This window comes from Balaenoptera musculus, chromosome 9 (assembly GCF_009873245.2).
Source record: "Balaenoptera musculus isolate JJ_BM4_2016_0621 chromosome 9, mBalMus1.pri.v3, whole genome shotgun sequence".
Taxonomy (NCBI): Eukaryota; Metazoa; Chordata; class Mammalia; order Artiodactyla; family Balaenopteridae; genus Balaenoptera; species Balaenoptera musculus.
The window spans coordinates 74,046,407-74,066,120 of NC_045793.1; positions in this window are offsets into that span (position 1 = coordinate 74,046,407).

Consider the following 19,714-nt stretch of genomic DNA (forward strand, 5'->3'; position numbering starts at 1 on the left):
AGACAGGATCAATGGCCTGTGGCTCCCCTGAGGCTGGGGAGGTCAGAAGTGGCAGGCAGGAGGAGCTGTCCAGGAGGAGCGGGAGAGGAGCAGAGGGTGATTGCCCCACCCACTCAGGCAGGGGAGCCTGCTGAGCTCCCAGACCAGTCCTCTGCCCTCCAGAGACCCCTCCAGGCCACAAAGGTCCTTGGGGGCATAGGAGGGAGGCCGGGGAGATCAGCAGAGGCAGAGGGGAGGGGCCCTCCCAGACCAGAGCAGCAGGAGAGGAGAGGAGGGCATTTGCCCCACCCATTGGAGCCCAGAAAGTTTGCTGGGCTCCCAGGTGAGGTCCCCTGCCCCCTGAGACCAGGGGTGGAAGGCACACCTGGGCCCCGTCTGTTCCTTGAGCCTAAGCCCCACCCCCCACATCCCCCAGGGCCTTTTCCAGCCCTGTGGGTCCTGAGCATTGGCCCCACCTACCGCCCAAACATCATGCTCCACAGCCAAGACTATTCCCCCCCTTTTACTTTTTTTCTTTTCCCTCCCCCTCCTTTTTACTATTGTGGTACTGATGTACCTTCCGGTTGTTGATTCATCTATATTTTTATTTTTGTATTCTTCCTAAGATATCTGTTAGTTTTCTAGTCTAAGTTTATTTTTCACTTTTTTTTCTTTTTTTGCCACCACCGGTGGCTTGTGGGATCTTTGTTCATGAACCTGGGATTGGGCTGAAGCTCCTGATGTGGTAATTCTGAGTCCAAACCACTGGACTAACAGAGAACCTCAGAATAACCCAGGGAATATTCATTGGAGTGAGGTCTCATGGAGGTCCTCATCTCAGCACCAAGACCCAGCTCTACCCAATAGCCTACGAACTCCAGTGTTGGAAGCCTCAGGCCAAACAACCAGTAAGACAGGAACACAATCCCACGCTTAAAAAAAAAAAAAAAAAAAAAGAGAAGGCAAAAAAATATCTCACAGATGAAGAAGCAAGGTAAAAACCTATAAGACCAAACAAATGAACAGGAAATAGGCAATCTACCTGAAAAAGAATTCAGAATAATGATAGTAAAGATGATGCAGAATCTTGGAAATAGAATGGAGGCATGGATTGAGAAAATACAAGAAATGTTTAACAAAGATCTAGAAGAACTAAAGAACAAACAAATGGAGATGAACAACACAATAACTGAAATGAAAAATACACTAGAAGGAATCAATAACAGAATATCTGAGACAGAAGAATGAACAAGTGAGCTGGAAGACAGAATGGTGGAAATAACTTCTGAGGACCAGAATAAAGAAAAAAGAATGAAAAGAATTGAAGACAATCTCAGAGACCTCTGGGACAACACTAAATGCACCAACATTCGAATTATAGGGATCCCAGAAGAAGAAGAGAAAAAAGAAAGGGTCTGAGAAAATATTTGAAGAGATTATAGTGGAAAACTTCCCTAACATGGGAAAGTAAATAGTCACCCAAGTCCAGGAAGCACAGAGAGCCCCATACAGGATAAACCCTAGGAAAAACACACCAAGACACATATTAATCAAACTAACAAAAATTAAATCAAAAAAATTATTAAAAAAAAATTATTAAAGCAGCAAGGGAAAAACAAAAAATAACAAACAAAGGAATCCCCATAATGTTATCAGCTTATTTTTCAGTGGAAACTCTGCAGGCCAGAAGGGAGTGGCATGATATACTTAAAGTGATGAAAGAGAAAAACCTACAACCAAGATTACTCTGCCCAGCAAGGATCTCATTCAGAATCAACAGAGAAGTCAAAAGCTTTTCACACAAGCAAAAGCTAAGAGAGTTCAGCACCACCAAACCAGCTTTACAACAAATGCTAAAGAAACTTCTCTAAGTGGGAAACACAAGAGAAGAAAAAGACCCACAAAAACAAAACTAAAATAATTAAGAAAATGGTAATAGGAACATACATATCAATAAGAACCTTGAATGTAAATGGATTAAATGCCCCAACCAAAAGACACAGACTGGCTGAATGGACACAAAAACAAGACCCATATATATGCTGTCTACAAGAGACCCACATCAAACCTAGGGACACATACAGACTGAAAGTGAAGGGATGAAAAATGATATTCCATGAAAATGGAAATCAAAAGAAAGCTGGAGTAGCAATACTCATATCAGATAAAGTAGATTTTAAAATAAAGACTGTTACAAGACATAAGGAGGGATACTATATAATGATCAAAGGATCAATCCAAGAAGAAGATATAACAATTATAAATGTTTATGCACCCAACATAGGAACACCTCAATACATATGGCAACTGCTAACAACCATGAAAGGAGAACTCGAAAGTAACACAATAATAGTAGAGGACTTTAACACCCCACTTACACCAATGGACAGATCATCCAAACAGAAAATAAATAAAGAAACACAAGCTTTAAATGACACAATAGACCAGATAGATTTAATTGATATTTATAGAACATTCTACCCAAAAGTGGCAGAATACACTTTCTTCTCAAGAGCACATGGAACATTCTCCAGGATAGATCACATCCTGGGTCACAAATCAAGCCTCAGAAAATTTAAGAAAACTGAAATCATATCAAGCATCTTTTCTTACCACAACACTATGAGACTGGAAATCAATTACAGGAAAAAAACTGTACAAAACACAAATACATGGAGGCTAAACAGTGTGCTACTAAATAACCAAGAGATCACTGAAGAAATCAAAGAAGAAATAAAAAAAATACATAGAAACAAATGACAACAAAAACACGACAACCCAAAACCTATGGGATGCAGCAAAAGCAGTTCTAAGAGGGAAGTTTATAGGAATACAATCCTACCTCAAGAAACAAGAAACATCTCAAACAATCTAGCCCTACACTTAAAACAACTAGAGAAAGAAGAACAAAGAAAACCCAAAGTCGGTAGAAGGAAAGAAAGCATAAAGATCAGAGCAGAAATATATGAAATAGAAATGAAGAAAACAATAGCAAAGATCAATAAAACTAAAAGCTGGTTCTTTGAGAAGATAAACAAAATTGATAAACCCTTAACCAGACTCATCAAGAAAAACAGGGAGAGGACGCAAATCAATAAAATTAGGAATGAAAAATGAGAAATCACAACAGACACTGCAGAAATACAAAGGATAATAAGACAGTACTATGAACAACTATATGCCAATAAAATGGACAACCACGAAGAAATGGACAAATTTTTAGAAAGGTACAATTTTCCAAGACTGAACCAGGAAGAATTAGAAAATATAAACTGACCTATGACAAGTAATGAAATTGAAACCATAATTAAAAATCTTCCAACAAACAAAAGTCCAGGACCAGATGGCTTCACGGGTGAATTCTATCAAACATTTAGATAGGAGCTAACACCAATTCTTCTCAAACTCTTCCAAAAAATTGCACATGGAGAAACACCACCAAATTCATTTTATGAAGCCACCATCACCCTGATACCGAAACCAGAAAAAGATATCACAAAAAAAGAAAATTATACACCAACATCACTGATGAACATAGATGCAAAAGTCCTGAAAAAAAATATTACCAAACAGAATCCAACAGCACATTAAAAGGACCATACACCATGATCAAGTGGGATTTATCTCAGGAATGCAAGGATTCTTCAATATATGCAAATCAACCAATGTGATATATCACATTAACAAATTAAGGAATAAAAATCATGTGATCATCTCAATAGATGCAGAAAAGCTTCTGACAAATTCAACACCCATTTATGATAAAAACTCTCCAGAAAATGGGCATAGAGGGAAACTACCCTAACATAATAAAGGCCATATATGACAAACCCACAGCAAGCATCATACTCAATGGTGAAAAACTGAAAGCATTTCCTCTAAGATCAGGAACAAGACAAGGATGTCCACTCTCACCACTCTTATTCAACAGAGTTTTGGAAGTCCTAGCTACAGCAATCAGAGAAGAAAAAGAAATCAAAGGAATACAAATTGAAAAAGAAGAAGTAAAACTGTCACTGTTTGCTGATGATATGATACTATACATAGAAAATCCTAAAGACGCCACCAGAAAACTACTAGAACTAATCAATGAGTTTGGTAAGGTTGCAGGATACAAAATTAATGCACAGAAATCTCTGGCATTCCTATACACCAACAACAAAAATCAGAAAGAGAAATTAAGGAAACACTCCCATTTACCACTGCAACAAAAAGAATAAAATACCTAGGAATAAACCTGCCTAAGGAGGTAAAAGACCTGTACTCAGAAAACTATAAAACACTGAGGAAAGAAATCAAAGGTGATATAAACAGATGGAGAAATATACCATATTCTTGGATTGGAAGAATCAATACTGTGAAAATGACTATACTACCCAAAGCAATCTACAGATTCAATGTAATCCCTATCAAACTACCAATGTCATTCTTCACAGAATTAGAACAAAAAATTTTACAATTCGTATGGAAACCAAAAAGACCCTGAATAGCCAAAGCAATCTTGAGAAGGAAAAATGCAGTTGGAGGAATCAGTCACCCTGACTTCAAACTATACCACAAAGCTACAGTAATCAAGACAGTATGGTACTGGCACAAAAACAGAAATATAGATCAGTGATACAGGATAGAAAGCCCAGAGATAAACCCACGTACACATGGTCACCTAATTTATAACAAAGGAGGCAAGAACATACAGTGGAGAAAAGACAGCCTCTTCAATAAGTGGTGCTGGGGAAACTGGACAGCTACATGTAAAAGAATGAAATTAGAACATTCCCTAACACCATACACAAAAATAAACTCCAAATGACTTAAATGTAAGACGAGACACTATAAAACTCTTAGAGGAAAACATAGGAAAAACACTCTTTGACATAAACCACAGCAAGATATTTTTTGACCCACCTACTAGAGTAATGGAAATAAAAATAACCAAATGGAACTTAATTAAACTTAAAAGCTTTTGCACAACAAAGGAAACCATAAACAAGACAAAAAGACAACCCTCACAATGGGAGAAAATACTTGCAAATGAAACAACAGACAAAGGATTAATCTCCAAAATATACAAACAGCTCATGGAGCTCAATATCAAAAAAAAAAAAAACAGTCCAGTTAAAAAATAGGCAGAAGACCTAAATAGACATTTCACCAAGGAAGACATATAGATGGCCAAGAAGCACATGAAAAGATGCTCAACATCACTAATTATTAGAGAAATTCAACTCAAAACTACAATGAGATATCACCTCATGCTGGTCAGAATGGCCATTATCAAAAAATCTAGAAACAATAAAGCTGGAAAGGGTGTGGTGAAAAGGGAACCCTCCTGCACTGTTGGTGGGAATGTAAATGGATACAACCACTATGGAAAACAGTATGGAGGTTCCTTAAAAAACTAAAAAATAGAAAAGCTTCCTTAAAAAACTGAAAAAAGAACTACCGTATGATCCAGCAATCCCACTACTGGGCATATACCCTGAGAAAACCATAATTCCTAAAGAAACATGCACCACAGTGTTCACTGCAGCAGTATTTACAATAGTCAGGGCATGGAACCAACCTAAATGTCCATCAAGAGATGAATGGATAAAGAAGATGTGGCACATATATACAATGGAATATTACTCAGCCCTAAAAAGGAACGAAATTGAGTTATTTGTTGTGAGGTGGATGGACCTAGGGTCTGTCATACCGAGTGAAGTTAAGTCAGAAAGGGAAAAACAAATACTGTATGCTAACACATATATATGGAATGTAAAAAAAAAAAAATGGTACTGATGAACCTAGTTGCAGGGCAGGAATAAAGAGGTAGACATAGAAAATGGACTTGAGGACACAGGGTGGGAGGATGAAGCTGGGGCAAAGTGAGAGTAGCATCCACATATATACACTAGCGAATGTAAAATAGTTGGCTGGTGAGAAGCAGCAGCATAGCACAGGGAGATCAGCTCGGTGCTTTGTGACCACCTAGAGGGGTGGGATAGGGAGGGGGGGAGGGAGAATCAAGAGGGAGGGGCTATGGGGACATGTATATGCACATGGCTGATTTGCTTTGTTGTGCAACAGAAACTAACACAGTATTGTGAAGTAATTATACTCCAATAAAGATCTATTAAATAAATAAATTAATTAATTAATTAAATAAAACCTGGAACATTGCCACAAGACACTGGTACCATTAGGTGATCAAACATATAGCATTTGACTAGCAAAATTCTGAAGTCATCTAAAGAAACACATAAGCAAAAAGATATGAGGCATAGACCTGTAGGTCTTGGGCATTTAATCTATGCCTTTCATCCCTCTGTTGATTACCGGATTCCCACATTCCCTTCCCTTCTGCAGAGAAGTGATATATGCCTCAGGATGTCCATATAGCTGCTAAGTAGACTCAAGGAAACAATCAATGTAGGAATAGATTCCAGTGGTGTTAAACCGTTTCTATCTTATCGCCCCTCACTATTCCTATTGATTTAAGGACTGAGTCCCAAAAGACCAGTTATTTTAAGGGACATTAAATACATGAGAACATGTACTGCATTCTGAAGTATATAAAGCAGGATGCTTTGAAACTCTGTGTCCAACTAAGCAGCCTTTTATATCTTCTGAGCTTCAGATTCCTAATCAGCAAAATTAAAGGATGGAATTCAATGATCTCATCTAGCTCTTTAAATAATAAGCGGATTGGAATCAACTTCATCTATTTAGCTCCTCCTATACTTTTCAAAGGATTTTTCCGTATCTGAAAACAAAGGGACACAGCTACCAGCGAGTGAAACTAAATAATCATCATCCTTATCTCCATCACCATCATCATCATGTTGTCATTGTTATTATTGTTACCATGTTCATGACAACATAGTTGAAGGTTTCTCTGAGTTCCATTCTCAGTTTCATAGAGCAGGCAATTTGGCATACCTGTGGGTTACTGTCTTTGACCAGTACAAAGGAAAAAATTCATCCTTATGACCAAATGCTTACATAACTTTAGGTGAAGACTTACTTGTATATTTATCTTTGCTGTATACTTCTTAAGCAAGCCACCTTCTTAACACCTCTTTTATCACTTAAAACTTAAGATAATGATTACTACATATGTATGGTAATAATGATATTTATGATGAAAAAGTTTAATAATTGGTAATTGGCTTTTCATGATATTTCACTCAACTCAACATTCTACATTTTTTTGCATTCTTTTTCAATTAGAATGCTTTACATGAAGGAGGGCACTCTAGACCTTTCTCCAGACTTTACTGATACATGCGAGATGCCAAAAAACACCAGAGTACTCTGGAACTCTCTAAAGAGGCCATATAGAATATTAGTGATTCTTTTCTCTGTATTCCTTATAGGAGGTAATCTATCATTTTCACATTTGAGTTTTAACTCAGGTTTTCATAGTTGTATTATATTTTAGATATGAATATGAGGTCATATTATAAAGAAGGGTTAAACACAACCCTCTACCATTATTCCAGCTATTGAATCAAATGCTGCCAACTAATGTAATACCTAATATAAATGTGATTTCCTTAGTCATTTACATCAACATTTTCACAGTGACACAAAAGTAATCTTTCTAAAATGCAAATCTGATCGTGATGCTGCCTTCTCTAAAATACTTCAGAGGCATCTTACACTTCAGTGTTGAAGTTAAAACTCCTTAGCGTGAAATATAAGAACCTCTGTTATTTTGCCCCTGCTTATTGCTTCATTCCTTGTCCCTTATTGCCACACCCCACCTTCTTTCTCTCTGTCTTACAGTGGAGGTTGCAGCCTTCCTAAACTGCTTGCAGTTTTCAAAACATACCATACTCCCAATACCCATTCTCGCCTCTATTCATGTTGCTTGGGCTGCCTAAATGCCCCACCTCCACCTCTTCACTTCCCTAACTGAATCAGAGGTTTCACATCTGGAAATGTCAACCATCCAGAATACTGGGACTAGCATCTGCGATGAAATTTAATAGGTCCCCAAATAAGCTAAAATCAATGTTACAAAGACCAAAGAGAGACCTAACTTAGAGCCTGTTAACTCTAAGTTCAGACAAGAACTATTATCTGGCTTCTATGACTATAACAGATTAGAAATAGCAACTTTGAAAAAAGAAGTAAGCTGACAGATAAGCCCTGGTTATCAGCAAGAGTTGAAATATGAAAAGTTGGGCAACAGAAAATGAAGAGACCAGGAGAGTTTTTAAACTTTTATAAAAGGTTAGAATATAGAGCAACCTACATCATTCAGAAATAGTTAAATTAAGTTTAGAGTTTACTTAGTATACATTGGCAGGAAATGTTATAAAATATTTTAGAAAGAATGTGATAAGATGTTTAAAAACCATGAAAGGAATGGTCTATAAAGAATGAGACTTTATTATCTAAACAGATTAAACTTATGTAGAATTGCATAATTCTAGATAAGTATAATATTACTCTATTTGGAAGTCTTGACATAAAAAAAATAAGTTGTTCTATAGTGGAAGATCTTAGTGGAAGATTCCAAATCCCCAAGGACCATACATTTCTTTCTTAATTGTACTGAATTTTGACAATACCTTTTCAAAGGAAAAATAATATATATGACATTAATAACTTTTATCCTCAGCTATACCAATTCATAATATTTGTATTTAAAGAGAGGCATAGGGTCATGTATCTATATATGATAACAGTTCTGGTTTGCTTAAGCTATATTCTAAAATCTGTAAATACCTGTAAGGCTACTGAGGCAAGAAAATCAGGAAAATAGTGACTTCCTAGGTGCTCTGGTAAATTGGAATCCATGCAGTTGTAAGAATGAATGATAATTAAATTGACTGAAGGAAATGGTGGCTCAGAAGAACAGTCCATGCCCCATCATAGTTCCCACAAAAGATTTGAGAAAAGGGACGTTTGTTTTCATTAATGCACATTTCTGTTAAAAAAGGATCCACAGAATGTCTTGCATTGTGTCACAAGAAAAGGAGAAAACGTTCTCAGTAATGAAGGGTCACTCTCTCTTAGCATTAACTATGATATCACTACTCATTTCCTTCCAAGCTGTAACTGGAAAAGCCCTTTTATTTCACTGCCTATTACCTAGTAGGGAGGAAAAGTAAGTTTCCTCTAAATAATTCTGATTCACACTCCCCTTTTTGATTTCTCCACTGTGACCTGCTTACATATAACACATTTCTGTGATTTAAGGTTCTTCTTTAGTTCTTTTTTTAGCATCCCCCCCAAAAAACACCATTTTGTCAACCTTTTATATACATGGTGAAATATACACATTGAAAGAGAGTGAAAATACATATTCTTTGTAGCAACTTACTATTTCTCTTCCTAATATAATGAATCTTTAAAAAAAATTAATTGGGCATTAACATAGCAAACATATCTAGTACATGACTAGAGAATTTATAATAAGTTCAGAAAATAATCTTCTTATAATAAGTCCTCAATCAATAACTTAATATCATGTGTCTTTTCTACTAATCCCTACAACAATCTGATGTTGAAAGAGAGTTGGGAGCCTCACTGCATATGAGAAACACTGAAGTAACTGTAGCTGAGGCAAGGCTGTCCAAAATGGAGCCTGAATCTGGGTGGGGAGTCCCTTTTTCAAAACTATCTTATTCACACAATCCAAACAACATCTGGGAGCAAGAGCATCCTTGGACAAATTTCAGCCTTTTGTAAGAACACTCTCCAAATGTGGTTCTGCTTGAGTGAGAATCCAAAGACTCAAGTTTGATTCCAAGGTCTGCCACTTTAATTTTACAAGCTGTGTGACCACGAGCTGTTTACTTAACTTCTCTGTTTCAGTGTCCTCATTGGTAAAGCACATATGATAATAGCACCGGCACCTCATTGGTAGGTACTATGCACATTAAGACACTTCATTTAGTAGAAATGCCTGGCATACAGTTACTGCTTGAAAAACTTTCATTATTGAAACATTTCAATCACTAAGGTAAAAAAAAGAAGGCATTGGTAAAATTGAAAATCCCTTGTGAAATCTATTTCATTACCGTTAAATGATAACCTTAGAGAGTATACAATTATATCCTTACTCTCCTTAGCCATATATGGTTTCATCAGGATCATTTCAGGAAGAGGTCTGGATATTTTTTATTTTTTTAGGCCAAGGACAACAAAAGAAAATACTTGAGTTCCAGAAATGCTGTCACTGATGGCAGGCTATCAGATGCTTGGGGCCACTCTCTAGCCATTACTCTTCTGAGACCAATGCCACACTAAGAATACAGACAGAACCATGATGTAAAAACAGAAGTCAGTTATCAGTTCTGTGTAGTTTCCTTTCACTCAAAAATAGTACTGTTTGTTTGTTCTTCCTTGTAAAAGGCAGCACAAAAGAGGGGATGGAAGCTTTTCAAAGATTTGATTAGTTTTGTGGATTAGTGAGCCAGCTAAGTGAATAAAATGATTGGTATGGGACTAAAAAGGAAACACTAACTCAGTTTGGATTCTAAATCAGATTTCTGAGATCACCTGACTCAGCTCAGTGAAAACCCTCTTCATTCAAAATCCTTTTACACCAAATAACATGAGAAATTTGAGTAACTATAAAACAAAACAAAACAAAAACTTAGATGTTGGAAGGATATGTCCACAGGTGTTAGCAAAGGGAAGTTGTGATCATCACACAAACAAAATGTTAATAAATGTGGACAACGGCATGGGCTGGGGAAACAAACACCGTACATGCCTCTTTAAATTGGCTGGGCTGAATAAAAGCACTGCGTGTGAATCTGTTCTGCTCAAAGCAGTCCTCTCTCTCGGCCAGCTAAAGTCTTGGGTTTTTATTTCAATTATTTGAGATCTGAATTTCCTCTTTATATTTTCTAGAGAATAATAGTAAAATATTAAATATCACTATTCTGAAATGCTGCTGTTTATTTTATCAAAAGAGAGGAAAGGGCAAGGTGATGGGAATATGGATATCTTTAATTCTGTGTGCCACACACATAGATGACCCTTTTTGATTATTTTGCTAAGTACTTTACATGAATTATCTTGTTAATCCATACAATAATCCACTGAGGTAGATCTATTTTTTTCCTATTTTACAAATAAGAAAATAGTCTTAGAGAAGTTAAGTAACATGCCAAAATAAACTCAGTAGCTTATAGGAGGCAGAGGCCAACTGAGATCCACCTGCCTGTGAACCTTTGCTTATTGCAGTTTACCACATTGTACAGTCAGCTAGAGAGACCCTGGATAAACTCCTCTGGGGTCTCATTCCTACAAGGACCTAATGGCTAGCCTTCCAATAGATGCTGCCTTCCTTCTAGAGGGGAAGGCATTGACCATTCTAGACAACAATGGTAGGCAGTAAGCCTCTGCTCCAGGCTTACTTCCTCCTTTTGTGAGGGTTGAATGATTCCTCTGGTTCAACCTAAGAAGCATAAGACCATTGCCTCACTGAGCAGATCAGTAATGAGTATGCAGAAAGATTCCTGGCAGAGAGGATTAAAAAGTAAATAGCATGTTTGGAAAGAGTGTTTGAGCTTTAGAACAGAATGGAATTCATACTTTTAAGTGGAGGAATGTAAAATTTTGGCACATAAACTTCTTGCTTAAGAAAGAAGTTATCAATCCATGCCCCAAGTTGTAAATAATTAAGCCAGATTCTTCCCAGAACCCGGAGCCTTCCGTGTTGGTGATGAAAGCACTCAGGACTTTGTTATTCCAGTCTGTTAACTAGCACTGACAATGGCTGGGAAAAGACTAAGATAACAAAGGACACCGGGACTTAGCTAAGTTCCCATGTTGTTCATTGAATCATTTTTGTTCCAGCTCAAGCTCCAACGCTGCTGTGTCTCATCCCCCATCTCCTAGATTAGTTATAAAACTCACCACCTAGCTCTTCATTGACAGAGCTTTTTGTGAATTAGTAATTATCTTACGTACTTTGTTTTTTATATTTCAACTGCATTCTTAACTCCTCAAGGCCCAGGACCAAGAGCCCAGGTCTCTTCTATCCCGGGATGCAATGAAATAGTGTGAAAGTACTTTATATGCAATAAACCAAAATAAAGCATTTGGTATCATAAGCTTTCACAAGCCTACCATGGTTCTGGGCAAATTGAATCAGAGCATTTTATCACAGCAAAAAAAGAGTTGAGCCATCTCACATTTTCAAAGCACTGTTCTAAGGGCTATGCTTGTATTATTTTATTCAGTCCTCACAAGCACCCTGTAAGGAAGGGATGAGAGTCTGCCCCACTCTGACCTCAGAACCTACTTCCTAAACATTCTGCTGCTTTGCCTCCTATTGAGAGGACCCAGAGCTAGGAAGAATTTCAAGTCTTCAATTTACAGATGAAGAGGTAAGATGCAGAGAAGGTAACTAACTGTCTTGCTTATGGTCAAACTACTATTAAATGGTAGAACTGAGCTAGAACCTAGTTTTCTGGTCCTAAGCTCAGACTTCTTTCACTACAACATACCTCCCTGTATGGGAGGCAATCCATATACTATGTAATTTGTATGCAATTTTAATATTTTCGAGGAAAACTGTAGTGATCTTGAAGTTTCTCAGTCCCTGGTATATTCAGTTCATGGCTTATGAGTTATCCTTTATAAAATAGTAATACATAACAAGCAATTGTTTTAAAGGTAGCATCCTTATCACTGTATGTTATTGAATGAAAGCGTATTTTTCAACTACCAAGTGGAGAGGGTAACCAAGAGTGGTGAGTGATTTGAGATTCTGCTTAGTGAAGCATTTTAAGCAAGATTCTGCTTGATGAGGAATTGTGCTAGGATTTTTCCTAGCAGAAAAATAGGAGTTTAGGCTTTCCTTTGTTTTTGTTTTAATTTTAAATTTATTTTTACTTATCAAGTATTTCAAACACAGAGTACAGAATATATTGTTCATGCAATCATCTATATGCAGAACTAGATTAAACACATGTTAATATGTTGCTACATATGGTTCAAAGCTCCATTTAGAAAAATTAAAATGTAATAGAAACAGCCAATGCCCCACTATTCATCTGTTTCTTCCTTTCTCTAATTTACTACATATGTACACATGTAATCATAAATAATATATCATAATTTTATATATTTAGAATGTATATGAAGGGCTACATATTTTATGAATCCTTTTTTTACTTACATTCTTTTCTCTCTCAACATTATGTTTTTGTTTTAGCTTTTAGTTAGAAAGCATTGTCTTTAGGTATATAAATTACATCCTTAGGTGTTCAGGCATATGAGAAGTGTGAGCATAAGATATGACTATAAATTTTTTAAAAAATATTTAAATAGCAGATCCCCATAAGGCAAAGTCTATTGTATATCTTAAATTATATATTTTGTAATCTTTAATGCAGGTGGTATACTTCTAAAATAAAAGATGAGAAATTAACATAATAAAATTGGAGTGGAGATGTAACAGTAGCATTATGCAGAGAATCAAGCTGTAAAACATCATTAGAGAATCTAGGATAAGGGGGAACCACCAAGAAGTGTAGAAAATTCCAAGTGCTCTCAGATTTCAGTCCTGCTCAGCCCTTAGGCTTATCACCCATTCACTGCCTGTGCCTCTCCATTACTCCTGTTCCCACCTGCCTTCATCTTCTGTGCTTACAAAGCCTCTTTATCTTCCCTTGGCACAGTTCTGAGTTTTAGCCCTGGCAGGAGATGCCAGTGGAAACTCCTTCTCTTCCTTTCCCTTGAAACCTTGCCACCCAACGAAACCTCCTAACAAGTCCCCCACCTGCCCCAAGAGCTCTCCTGCAAACATCCTCCCTTTAATGACAAATTATTTTACACTTCTTACTTGTTGCCTTATTCATGTTTTTGGTCTGACAAAACTCCTCAAAACACTTTATTCTTTAGGAATGACCTGCCTTGCTGGGTGATAAGCTTTTCAATACTTACACTGTTGAAATAAAATCTGATGATCAAATAGCGGGCTTCTTTCAATTGTAAGTTTTCTGATCCATGCTTCCAATGAGTTATGATATATTTTCTGGGTCAAGTGGTTCTAATAATTATGCCCAATATGAATGGGACTGATATTCACACAAATTGCTCTACCAGTGAATTTATCCAACCCTCCTGGAAATCATGGCATTGATCCAGTACCAGACAAGAAGCATAAAGAGAGAAATTTCAATCTATCATTACTACAAAAAGGAAGACATAATGACAATAACAAGACTTCAAAGTAGGTATTCTATTAGATTTTTTTCATAAAGTGCTATAAACAATAAAAAGTATGTTTTTGTATGGAAAATAAAATTGTTTATATAAATAGCCTATTAAAACATCAAAAATCTATTGTACTACAGATTTCCATTTAAAAATTGCTATAGTATGTAGACAGATTGGAATGGGCTGTCCTATAGTATAATCCTATATAATGTATAATTTTAGATAATCAATTCATAGATATGCTTTGATAGTCTACAATTTTATTTGTTAGAGTGCTTTAGGGAGACGTATTACATTGACCCTTCTTGCTCCAGAGATTCTTTCCAAATACCTTATCCAATGTCCCAGAAAGTATTTTTTATATCCCAATCATCAAAATGTTTATTTTTCTTCTAAAGAGAGGAAAAATTGTCAAAGTCACACCTTCACAGTTAATTATAACTGGGCCTTTCTCAAGGTCTTTTCCTGTACGAAGTACTTAGTCGCAGAATTATTTCTACTTGAGCACTGTTTAGGCAGGGTTACAGTTTTTCTAAGACGTTTTTAAACACTGGAATATTTTGGAAATACAATCTCCCTTATTAACATAAGAGCCCTGCCCGTAAACTTGAGTTAATTCTGTTGAGTCAGGACTTACTGATAGATTCCTGAATTTACCCAGAGCTTTAAATGTTGTGTTCCAAGTGCCCTTTGCTCCCAAGGAATCAAGGAGTGCATTAATGTAGTTGTCACTGTAATATTTAATAAGGAACCTTGTTTAAGATTTTAGAAACTTTCCATTTGAAGGTGTTTTTTGCTTCTAAATAATACAGACACTATCAATATACAAATGGGGCTGAGAAGGCAGGAAAGCTGGTCGATTGTACTTATTCTGCATTCTCAGCACATAGAAAAATGGAATTTAAGAAGTAGGTAGTCCAGAGAGAAGAAAAGTCTTCCAAGTCCGCTGTTTTTATTATGTGCAACAGTTGAAATTAACTGTCAAATGACCTTTGAATCTAGCTAAGTATAAATATAAAAAAGAACAACTTATGGTTAACACAAGCATATCTGTTATTATGCTACAAACCACAGGAGGAGCAACAGGAATGAACTGCAGTAATGATGGCAAGTGGTCTCACTACTTTTCATGTTAGTATGTTGTGTAAATACTTTAAGATAGTAAACATTCATTCAAGGCCTTTCTAAATGTCAATTCAAGTGTTGACCAACTGTTTTTTTCTGCTATGTCTATAATTATTTGCTTGCATGTCTAGTCCTCCACTAGACAGAAAATGATGTCAGAATACAAAGATTTTCTCTGTTTGTGTTCCATGCCCTGCATAGTACTTTAGACATGATAGACAAGCAATGAACATTGTTTTCTCAGAAGTAGATACTTCATATATTGTTCTAAGAATAATAGGTCTACTTCTTTTTGACAATGAGAAAAAAAGAATAAGAGGAGAAGGAGGAGAAGGAGGAGGAAGAGAATGAAAAATAAGCAGAGGAGACTGATCCTGACAAGACGGTCATAATAAAACAATAAATTCCCATTTAAATTTATTTGGATCATTTCTCACTCATATGGTGCTTGACTTAGCACAAATTAGTGTTTCTTGAATGCTAATTAATAGTGTGGTTGATAACTGTAACCATATGAAGTCATGGTCATGTTCTAGGTAATCTTAGAAGGATTTCCAAAAACCGTTTGCAAAGATCACAAAGTTAGACGCAAAAGCTTTTCAAACCTTCTTCGTGTTTTAAACTTAATGTGCAGAAGAAATCAATCAAGATGGCAGAGTAGGAGGACATGGAACTCACCTCTCCCCATGAACACATCAAAAAAGCATCTACATGTGGAACAATGCTCACTGAAAACTAACTGAAGAACGCAGAAAGACTTCTGCACAACCAAGACTGTAAGAAAGATACACACAGAATCAGGTAGGAAGGGAAGAGAAGTGATCAGGTCAGGACCTGTGCCCCTGGGAGGGGGCTCAGAGGAAAAGGGGGGTTACGTGGGCAGAGATCCTCCCTGGGGGGTGAGCAGTTTGAGCCACTTATTGGGTGCCCCAGCCCTGGGGTCCTACACAGGGAAGATGAGCCCCCTACGCTGGTTGGCTGGGACTAACAGGAGGGCTATCAGAAGGCTGGGCTTTGCTTGTGAGGAGCATGTGCGTGCTGTCTTGCTCCTGAGGCAGGACGGAGAGGGCAGATTGAAGGCAGCTCCAGTGGCTGCTTGGTTCCCAGTGACTGCCCTGGCACATGCCCGAGCCCGAGCAGAATGAACGGTCAAGCTCCATCACTCCATGTCCCAGCCCTGCACTGTACCTAGGCTGCCAACACCAGAGAGAGAGCTCGGCTGTGGGATGCAGAGGCGACTTGGACCCAGAACAGTGTCTGGGTGGGGTGGGGGTGGCAACTGCTGGCACATACTTAGGCAGTGCATCAGAAGCAGCCTGGAATTCTGATGGTGGCTGATCCACCATAACCTGCACCCTGATAAATACTGAGACCATGTGGGCCCCACCTGCACTGTGGTGAGACTTCACAACAGGGCAGGGATGGTGGAGATTGGAGGGATTGATCAGATGTGTGGAATAAAGGGGACTCAGATGTGAGGCTGAGTCTAAACCAGGTGAGGGCAACAATTGCTCATGCCTACACAGGTGGCACATTGCAGGCAGCTTGGACCACTGCAGCTGACACACCATAGCCCATGCCCTATCATGAGAGCACTTGCACGGGCCCCTCTTGCTTCAGCACTTCTCCCCTCTGAGCTAAGAGTCCCAGTGCTTAGAGAGGAGATAGCACATACTTAAAGGGAACAGAGCTAGCTCAGACCCGACCCTCAGGGCTTCTGCTCCAGCAACTTGGGATCTGCCCTGCCCCCAATAGGATGGTTACAGCCACTGAGCAGAGGGGAAGCCCTGCCTCAAAATCAGTTCCAACTCTAGCCACTCTATCTCCAGCCCCACCACCTACCAAGGTGATGGGTGCAGGCATAATCTGAGGAAAGACATGACTTGCATCCACATCAAATCTAGCTTTCCAACCAAAGAGACTGGGCACAAGCAGTCTCTATAGGGACACTCCTACATAAGAACACCCTTTCAAGTCTGCAATGGGTAACCGTTTAACCTAAATTCATAGAGACAGAGAAAGTTAAGCAAAATGAGAAGGCAGAAGGACTGGTCTCAATTGAAAGAGAAAGAGAAAACTCTTGAAAAAAGAAATAAACAATTTAACAGATAAATAATTCAAAACACTAATAATAAGAATGCTAACTGAATTAGGGAAAAGAATAGATGAACAAAGTGAGAATTTAATAAGGAACTAGAAAATATAAAAAAGACCCAATCAGAAATGAAGAATTCAGTAACTAAAATAAAAAACATACTAGCAGGAATGAATAGCAGACTAAGTGATACAGAAGAATGCATAAGTGATCTGGAATAATGCAAATCACCAATCAGAAGAGCAAAAAGAAAAAAATTTACACGAAAACAGTTTAAGAGATTTTGGGGTTAACATCAAGCAAAGCAATATTTGCATTATAGGGGTCCCAGAAGAAGAGACAAAATTGGTGATTGAAAATGTATTTGATGAAATTATGGCTGAAAACTTCTCAAACTTGAAGAAGGAAACAGATATCCAGGTACAGGAAGCACAGAGGGTCCTAAATAAGATGAACCTAAACAGACCCATGCCAAGACAAATCATAATTAACATGGCAAAAGTTAAAGATAAAGGGAGAATTCTAAAGGTATCAAGAGAAAAACACAGAGTCATATAAAAGGGAACCCCCCATAAGGATATCAGCTGATTTTTCTGCAGAATATTTGCAGGCCAGAAGGGAATGTCATGATATATTCAAAGTACTGAAAGGGAAAAAACCTACTACCTAGGATAATCTACACAGCAAGACTATCATTTAGAATAGAAGGAGAGAGAAAGAATTTCTCAGACAAGCAAAAACTAAAACAGTTCATCAATACTAAACCTACCCTAAAAGAAATGTTAAAAGATCTTCTCTAAGTGGAAAAGAAGTAAGAATCTATAAGAAAGGGAAAATCCCACTAGGAAAGGCAAGTATAGAGTAAGGGTTGAGGATCAACCATTTAAATAAGCTAGTATGAAGATTAAAAAACAAAAAATTGTAATAGTAACTATAATTATAATAAACAGTTAAGGGATAAGCATGAAGATGTACAATATGACATCAAAAACACAAAACATGGGAGAGCAGAGTAAACAATGTAGCTCTTTTAGCATATGTTTGAACTTAAATGACTACCAGTATAAAACAAGTAGATATAGTTATAGGTCAACACATATGAATCTCATGGTAACCAGTAATCAAAAACCTACAACAGATACACAAAAACCAAAAAGAAATGAACACAAGCATACTACTAAAGAAAATCATCAAACCACAAGGGAAGAAACAAAAAAAAAATAACAGAGAAGAACTACGAAAACAACTGGAAAACATGCAGTAAAATGGTGTAAGTACATACCTATCAATAGTTAATTTAGATGTCAATGAAATAAATGGTCCAATCAGAAGACATAGGGTGGCTGATTGGATAAAAAAACATGACAAGACCCATCTATATACTGCCTACAAGAGACTCACTCCAGAGCTAAAGACACACATAGACTGAAAGTGAGATGATGGAAAAAGATATTTTATTCAAACGGAAACAACAAGAAAACAGGAGTGGAAATATTCATATAGACAAAATGGATATTAAAATAAAGCCTATAACAAAAGACAAAGAAGGGCATTATATAATGGTTAAAGGACCAATACAAGAAGGGAATATTACACTCATTAACATGTATGCACCTAATACAGGAGCACCTAAATATATAAAGCAAATATTAACAGAAATAAAGGGAGAAATTGACAATAATATAATAATAGTAAAGAATTTTAACACCCCACTTACATCAATGGACAGATCATTCAGAGAGAAAATCAAAAAGGCAACAGTGGTCTCAAATGCCACAATAGACCAGTTGGACTTAATGGATATCTATAGGACATTCCATCCAAAATCAGCAGAATACACATCCTTTTCAAATGCACATGGAAAGTGCTCCAGGATAGATCACATGCTAGAACACAAAACAAGTCTTGAAAAATTTAAGAAAATAGAAATTATATCAAGCATTTTTTCCCCAATCACAACAGTATGAAACTAAAAATCATGAAGGCTAAACAACATGCTACTAAAAAAACCAATGGGTCAGTGAAGAAATCAAAGAAAAATCAGAAAATACCTTAAGAAAAATGAAAATGAAAACAACTTTCCAAAATCTATGGGATTCAGTAAAAGCATATCTAAGAGGGAAGTTTATAGCAATATAGACCTTCCTCAAGAAAGAAGAAAAATCTCACATAAACAATCTAACCTACCACCTAAAGGAATTACAAAAAGAAGAACTAACAAAGCCCAAAGTCAGCAGAAGGAAAGAAATGAAAAAGATCAGAGTGGAAATAAATAAAATAGAGACCAAAAAACAATGGAAAATATCAATGAAACCAAGAGCTGGTTTTTTACAAGAAAAA